Genomic DNA, 9,095 nt, shown 5'->3' with positions numbered 1-9,095 from the left:
TTTGAGGAATTGTTCATGCGAACTTCGCAGAATCGCCGAGTTAAATTTTAACTACGACAGGTGTATTTGGATCCAATAAACGGGATTTTTTACGAGACCAATAACTCAGATTTAATTTAATTAAAAAGTTCGGCGAGATGATCTACATACATCAGCCGAATACATCGTTAACAAGTAGAACGCGTTACGCAATTGAATATACTCGGGAACAGGATTAGTTTCAAAGTGGAAAGTTCAATAAGATAACAAGGAAGGGGAGGGGGCGTGCCACTTACCCAGGATACCTATATGTTTCAAACAGGATATTCATTACAGGAGAAAACTTTTTAGCACAATAAACATTCTAACCCCAGAGGAGACTCTCCATTTAATGCAAATTGAAGGCTGCTTCAGGCTTAAGTGGGCGATCAAACCTCACTTGATCCTTTACTGGCTTGCACTAAGAGATGCTGTGCCCTAAATCACTGCCCTACTATCTTACCTCTGTAGCGGCTCCAATCACGCGTAGATGACAGTGTATCCGCAGTCAAGTGTCGACGGTGTATTCGCTCGTGGGGTATCTTTAACCAATTAGTCATGGCACGTAGACACGACATAGTTTTTTACTTGCTTTTTTCATGTTTACTTCTTAATTTTCCGAATTTCTAACAAAATACGTTAGAATCAAATTGACGCCGGACCGTGGGTTCGTGAAAGCGAAATAATAATTAGATTTCATGTCCTATATTATGTAGGATCAATTGTCTGATGAGATCTGAAACGCATGAGACGAACAACAAAAAGATGAATCCTAAATGAAAGTGGGAGGAAACGTATATGCTTCATATTTCCTACCATTTGTTACCATATCACAGGCTGCGCATTGATCTGCTTTGATCGAAAACCGAGCTCCTGTGGACGCCTCGTTCGAGCATAGAATCTCAACAAGGTCAAGAAGGTAATGTTTTGAATTGCTGTGTTGGCATTGGAAGCTAGTGGGCACAATGGAAAGCTGAGCATTATTTCTTCCTTTTTTTGTATACTTGATTATTCCTGTCTTTATCAAAGAGCACGGGCAAAAGACTGTATTATATCAAACAAGCAAACAACAAAGAAAACAAAAGAAACAAACATTTCCTTAAAAAATGACAAAAATACAAAGAGAGAAACTCACATGCTCGATTGCATACATCATGCACTGCGAAATGCCATGTTCCTTAAAATATGGCTGTGCTGTTAGATTCCAGCTATTTAGATATGAAAATTGACATTGAATTGAGTAATGGCGGCTATCAGTCCGAATAGCAATGACATTTGAATTTCTGTTTTGAAAAAAAAAATCCTTCAAAGAGTTAAGACTTGCTGAATGTTACTATCTTACGGCTATGCCAATTGCAGATGTGTAAGAACATTACTGGTTTCAGTTTGCCCCAAGCAATACTCTTGTAAGATTCGTGCCATATACGATTGTGTAGTCAAAAATTCTCTGTCCAGCGATCTTGCGCGCTTAATACACATCCGGAAACACAAAGGAATGAAAATTAATTAGCAGTCAACCGCCTTATAGCAATACTGTCACTACAAAGTTACTACCAAACAGTTTGTGTTATGTTTTGTCAAAATAGCAAATCAACAAACGCTTTACTAGAAAGTGAAAGTTTTTAAAAGCCCTGTGGCTGAGAGGCGAAATGCAATCAGTGATCGAAATTGAATTAGAGGAATTAGCATCTTTTTTCTTTCTTCTTCTTTTTGGTGACGCGAAACAGTTACTTCCCTGTATAGGATTACGTGTTTTTGACATATGTGATCACGAAATTTGTCGCAGTACAGAAAAAAAAGATCATTTCCAGCATTTTACAGGTACAAGTGGTACCACGTGATAATGTACTATCACTCTGTGTGATCACGCAGTGAAATTTAATGAATAAAGCATTAGTGATTTCGATTGATCCTGTCACCATGGTCACACACTGAACTTCTGTACAATGTTCTGCATGCTTTTTCCCCCTTTGTTGCTATAGTTCTTTGATAAACACACAAACCACTCACAGAAATCGCTTACCGTGGCTTTCACACTATTACATTTGTCGTGGCAGTTGGCAATCACGGTATTCTGGTACGACAACGAAAAGGCAATGGACGTCCTGCTGAAATTACTGTTAAGAGACATACGACGAGACATTCAGATCTTGCTGAACATGACTGTGTAAGGCATATTTGGATTCAGATTATAATTTACGATTGCGGTTTAGTAAGAAAACTTGTTTGGTCAACTGAGAAAAAAAGGGGGAACACAGAGGCTTTTTTCAGACGCCTGTCGAAGCTGAAGAAGCGACTCAGAAGAGACATGGATCTCAAAACACACCAAAAATTAAAGAGAAAATACAATTTCACAAATACAAAGGTGACAAAATATATGTACAAATTAGGTGAGACATTCATCTGAATGTACAAAAGTATCACGATGAAAACAGCACCAACAACAGAATGTAAAGGTCGATTTACATTAGCATTAGTGACTTTCAGTCTTCTTGACCAGCAATAATAGAATATTTTCCATGCTATTGCATATTTTCTGGGGCACTTGGTAAATCCAAATTTGTTAGTAATTTGTTAGAATTAGTAAAGTATTTGTCAATATCGTTTTCTTTTCTTCTCGAGACTTCATTTTAGACTAGTTACACAACAATTTTCTTATACAAGCGATACTGTTTTCTCTTAAGATTATTTTCAAAGTTATAATAGTGAAATCCTTTGATATCCCATGGGAGAGCAGTTAAGTCATTAATCCACAGCTGGAAATTGGCTATTCAGGCAGTGTGCGTCATACTGGATGTTATTAAAAATGTGAAAAGACACGCCGCAGGTTTTAACGCATGAGGCGTTTAACTCGCAGATGGTGGGGCGGTTCTCATTAGCAACAGTGACGACATTAGGTTGCCTTTTTCCATTGTTTATTTTCCTATTGTCACATCATTATAAACATTTATTGCTAATTATCAATATTATCTTCAGTCATGGATATTCGCTTTTGTTATCCTTATAGGAAAATTCCTCTCTCTCCTATCTCTCATTTTTTCTTATTATTCGCCTTAGGAAAGGGGATATGACAAAATTAGGAATGAAAATGACGTGATGCACTTAATGCATCTTATAATCGAGTGATCACGAACGTGCAAACAGGTTTCAGGTCTCCATTATCATGGTAAAATTCTCATCACGTTCTATTACTTCGGTACGTTCAATTTATTACTAAACTTTGTTTTTCGCTTTTAGTTGACGTGTATTAAGGTAATTGATAGAAATCATGGAAATACATCTTGCATCTTGCAATTTATTGACGATCACGTAGACATCAGATTTCGGTGCCTTTGCCAAAGTTCTGTTTTTTTATTTTTATTGCAATGACTATTTTTTACGTATCGAGCAAGGGCACTGTTAGAATTGCCACGCATGAAACGAAACATCTTATTCATTTTATGGTCATCAACTTTGTAGCACGGAAGAAAATAGCATTTTGGTTCAGCGCACTTTTAAAAATGATTTGTAAATCTAATTACATATTTATTTTTGTCTGTTCGATTGCCGAAGAGTTAATATCGATTATAATGATTATGATAGGATTTTCTAATCGCATAACTCTTGAAAATAGACAGCTATTACAATAAATCATTCTTGATCTTGAACTCTGTTCGGAGCTTTTATTGTACAATCGGGCTAAAATTATATCATTATACAGTCGGACAATCCGCACAATGAGTTATCATTGATACAAAAATCACTTATTTTTTGTTGTTTAATAATGTTGAAACTATTTCAAGTATCATTTACTGAGTTCTAATCTGAATTAACGCTGCATCCATCACGTACTTGGCCTAGGCAATTTTGTGTGCGTGTTATTTTTTTTCTTTGTGTGTGGGTGTGTGTGTGTGTGTGTGTGTGTGTGTGATTGTGTCTTTGTGTCTGTTTGTGATGTGTGTGCCGTTACTTGTGTGCAAATGCTTGAAAAGATCCTACAAGAGCACAAATATTCTACAAGTGCTGACAAGTTTTTTTTTCGACTTTCTTTCCCTGGTATACTACGCTTTACGATTCCTACTTTATATTCATTTCATTTCTTAATTTTTCCACAAATTACGTTCGTAACATACAGCTATTGAGCATAACCGTAGATGTTATAGGCTCCAAAAGTATGCAGCAGAATATAATCATAGCATAGAAATCTTCGTATGGAGAAATATATCATAAGCATCCTTTGCCCTAAGTGTCATCCAGGGCAGGGGCGGGGGGGGGGGGGGGGGGGGCGGCCGCCCCCCCCCCCCCATCCAAAAAGTGGGGAGGCAAAACGCATTTTTGCCCCCCCAAAAAGCCCCCCCCCCAAAAAAAAATGATAATAATAAAAATAAATGAATAAACAAAGAAAATAAAACAAATATGTATATATATGAATAAAAGGGAAAAAATATGGCTACAAACGGCAGCTTTTGGACTGTAAAATGTCAAAATTTTCAAGCTCGCTCGCTTCGCTCGCTCGCCATCCAGCAGCTGAGCCCGGTGCGCCTCCCCCTTAATTTCTAAAGCGAAAAACATAGCTACGACGGCAGTTGTTGGACTCTAGAATGTCAAAATTTTCAAGCTCGCTCGCTTCGCTCGCTCGCATTGAATCGTTATGCCACTCTCCTAACGTTGCTGCCAGTAATTGCCAGCAGTTGCGCCCGATGCCCCCCCCCCTTAATATCCAAAGTGAAAGATATAGCTACAAACGGGAGTTTTGGGACTGTAAAATGTCAAAATTCTCAAGCTCGCTCGCTTTCCTCGCTCGCATTGAATCGTTATGCCATTCTCCTGATGTTGCTGCCAGTAATTGCCAGCAGTTGCGCCCGATGCGCCGCCCCATTAATTTCCAAAGTGAAAGATATAGCTACAAACCCCAGTTTTGGGACTGTAGAATGTCAAAATTTTCAAGCTTGCTCGCTTCGCTCGCTCGCATTGAATCGTTATGCCATTCTCATGTTGCTGTCAATAATTGCCAGCAGTTGCGCCCGATGCGCCCCCATTTATTTCCAAAGCGAAATATATAGCTACGATTAAAACTCCAGTTTTGGAACTGTAGAATATCAAAATTTTCAAGCTCGCTCGCTTTGCTCGCTCGCATTTTATTGTTATGCCATTCACCTTATGTTGCTAACAGTATATAATTTGTCGATCGTTTCACACCGTCATTCCATAATCCATGTAAGGAAAACTTACAATGTTCCTCAATGACTGCGTTGTTAAATGTATCACATTCCGTAATGTATTGTAGTCCCATTATTGCTCACGCACACACGCACATGTTTCGACCCACCGTACGCCATTTTACATGTATATATATATATATCTATATATATATATATATATATATATATATATATATATATATATATAATAGATGTGTGTGTGTGTGTGTATTGTGTAACATATGCATGGTCTAATCTTGAGCCCCCTCCAATGTTTGCCCCCCCCCCCCCAATCCAAAACTGCTTCCGGCGCGCCTGATCCAGGAGGTCATAGACAATGTAAATTACTGTTGTGCACTTAAAAAAATATTCACGCATATGGCCAAGCACACGCTCACACACACACACACACGCACGCACACGCACACACACACACACACACACATACACAAACATATTATGAGAGTATAGATCAGGAACCACAGCACGCCATTTTTGGCTTTCCGGCACGCACACGATTAAAATGAAGTGCCGTCCCCTGCTCCCCTGCTTTGCAGACTTCCTAGGTCTATTGGCACACATTGGAAAAACATGTGGCGAATCTTCCAGATAGTTGAACAAAGTGGAAGGCGGTACGCGCATCAAAAAGGTCTCCACTTCCAAGATCTATTACATCATGGAAACAATTATGTCATGCCTGCGCAACCGCTTTCCAAGATGCTTCTCTAGGAGGGCGATCTACTTTTCCTAGTCAGAGCGTTATCCCTTCCTCCAGTCACTCACCTCGTTTTCGAATAGACAAGCTTTCTATCTGCAGTGGTATAGCTGCAATAATTATGAATCATGCCCCCTTCTAGTATGCCAGAACGTAGAAACAGATGACAATGGCGACAGCGTAGTGTGCTGAGAACTGACTGAAATCTAAGCCCGTAACGCCTCAGAGTAACATTCGTTATCATCAGGGCTCGGGTAACAGCACTTCTGTCTGGCAGGAAAATATTTCAATCCTGTTGAATTATTCCACTTGCAATTTAAAGTTTTCGCAGGCGTGCGCGTGGGGGTTGCAGCTTGTGAGCTGATTCTCACTTCATGGTCTCAAAGTGCAGCAACCTCCCCCACGTTTTCGTTATTTGGAGGATTTCTTCACTATGATTGTGTTCTCCTCGAATGTGGAGGAGACGAACACGTCAAACGACTGAAGGGCACTTCGTTGTTATGACGTTTAATCTGTGTTTTTCCTCCACCAACAAAGTGATCAATGGGAATATCATACTTACACCTTACTTAAATGTTGAGACTGTATATCTTCTTCCTCTTCTTACCAAGGAGGACATTTTCAAGGATGTCATCCGGTTCTAACAGCTTTAAGGATCCACACCTGGGGTAAAGGGCCTGTACCTTGAGCTCGCACACAATGACAACACAGCACAATGCTTGCTGTCAACAGAAAGTTTACCTTGGCGGAATTGGGGTGAAGGAGGGATTGGGGTATATAGAGGGGGCCTGGGGGATGAGTGGGGGAGGAGACAATACTAGTACCATTGCCTTTGAAACGTAGCACCTGAGTTCGTGTCCAGCCAAGTGCTCACATCTTGGAAAATATGTTTTTACCCTCGTTACCCTTGTTCCCCTCGACCAACATTTAGAAATGGGTATCTGGCAATGCTTGGGTAATGAAAATGACATGGCACTGTGGAAGAACAGTTCTAACTCTGAAGAGGCTACCCCATAGATACGACTATATTATCATTGTTATCATTATAATAAGTTTGTATCAATATTATCATCATTATTGTTATTTTTATTACTTTAATCATCATTAATACTGCTGTCATGGAGCTACGTGCTACAATGATTATTACTGTTGCAATATTTTTATTACCATTGTTACTATTCTTGTTTTACTATCACCATTGGTAATAGAGAGAACTCACCTCCGTTTTCCGTGGAATCTTTGGTGCAGAATTTTTCCACCGAAGATGCATGACATCACTTCTATATCCGCGAAATTGCAACATGTTGACGAGTACTTAGTGCGATGCATTTATCGTATGAATTTTAATTTCCCTGAAATCTTTTCAAAGATTGTCAGGAGACCACGCACATGACAGGCATCACGATTAAAGAAAAAAGCCGACTCTGATGAATATGCAACTTCCATCTGCTTATCCACATGATTATTTTTCTTCTCTGGAGAATTTGTATTCTTCATTATTCATAAATAGCTTTGCCTACCATTCGATAAAAGGTAACAATGGGAAGAAAAAAAAACCGCCCTTATCCATTGGTGTACATGCAGTCGCAATGAAATTTAGGTTGTGCAAGACAAAAGTGGCTTTATTCTTTTTTTTTTCCTGTTAGGTATTGAAAAATGTTACTTTTCGTCAACCAGGTTTTAAATCCAACAAAAATTAGTGCAACAATTATCTCTCTTTCTCTCTGATTTTGTTTTGCTGAGTTATTTCTTCTATCCCTTCGAAGCACACTGACTGAATAGTACTGTGCACAGACACAATTATTATGTATTGACCAAAAAAAAAAAAAACAGTTGGAAGTGAACATTTGTTTACCACTGTGTTAATTCGCACTTGTAGCGCTATAATGAATATAAGGTCAGCAAGCTGAAGGATAGGCCTAAGTCTAAAGTCTAAGAGGCCTACTTTTCACAAGCATGACTTGGCTTAAATGAAATCGACATAAACAAGGCAGAAAGATAGATCTCCGACAGAAATGATGGGAAAAGGGGAAAACAAGGAGACAATTTCTTCTTCTCATGTTTATGTGTATCTGAAAGTGTTTTCAGATTGGTGTGGAAATGCTTTTTATTTTCTATATAGATAGGTATGAAGTATAAATAGGTATGAGTAAATGTTTTGTGTTTACGTATGGATGTGGCTCAATGGTCCAAACTCTGGACTCAGTGAAAATTAGGATTGTACTTGCATGCAGAAAAGGGTAAGTGTAAAGATTGGCTTATTTTGATTTCCTGCTCTCTACCCCCCCCCCCTCTCTTTACTGTATCGCAGTTGGGAAAATGTAGATTAGACTAAACTAAAGATATTCACTGTTTTTCATTGTCGGGGAAAAATCGATAAACATTCTCAAAGTGGTCGTGTCATTTATTTTTACTGTGATAATGTTAAGTTTACAAAACAGGGATGTGAGCGGGATTGTGTGTGTTTGTGTGTGGGAGGGGTTGAAGATTCTAATTTATTAGAATGGATCTTTGCTTTATGGTGTAAATCTATTTATGTAGATTACATTTCATGTAACTGATGATTGTGCTGAAACTTTTACATGCCTTTATTTATAATTAAGTTTATGCCCATTCAGATTAATGTTCATAGTTCATTCAATGATTTTGATTGAATAAAATAGAATACAGATTTCCTTAAAAGAATATCATGATGTCGATAATGTGAATGGGGCAGAGAAGGTTGGTCTAGAGGGGTTTGAAGGAGAAAGACAACTTTTATTTTATTTATAAATTCATTCTATAAAAATGATGCTCGTATTATGAGAGAGTTGTTTTTAAATGAGTGTTGATTGAAATTTTGATTTGTCTATTTCATGCACATTCACTTCAATGTTCATGATTATTGCAATTATAATCTCCTGAAGGAAATGAAAAATATAAGTGAGGGAAAGCACGCATAAAATGTAGCGCCTTGGTGCGAATCGCACGTAAGGCGAGAGGTGGTGATGAATGGTCTCTATGGGAAGGAATGTGTGGGTGTGTAGGTGTGCGTGTGTGTTGTGAGTGTGAATGGATGAGAGAAACGTGGGAGAATTTTTTTTTTTAGTTGGAAATTGGATCGCTAGTGGGAACAATTAAAGTAATAAAGGTCTGCCTGACCACCTCTGTTTCTTGAGTAATTGATTTTATATGACATAACG

Source organism: Diadema setosum, chromosome 22, assembly GCF_964275005.1.
Source record: "Diadema setosum chromosome 22, eeDiaSeto1, whole genome shotgun sequence".
NCBI classification, from domain to species: Eukaryota; Metazoa; Echinodermata; class Echinoidea; order Diadematoida; family Diadematidae; genus Diadema; species Diadema setosum.
The sequence above is the reverse complement of the archived record's forward strand: the minus strand, read 5'-3'. Positions refer to the sequence as shown.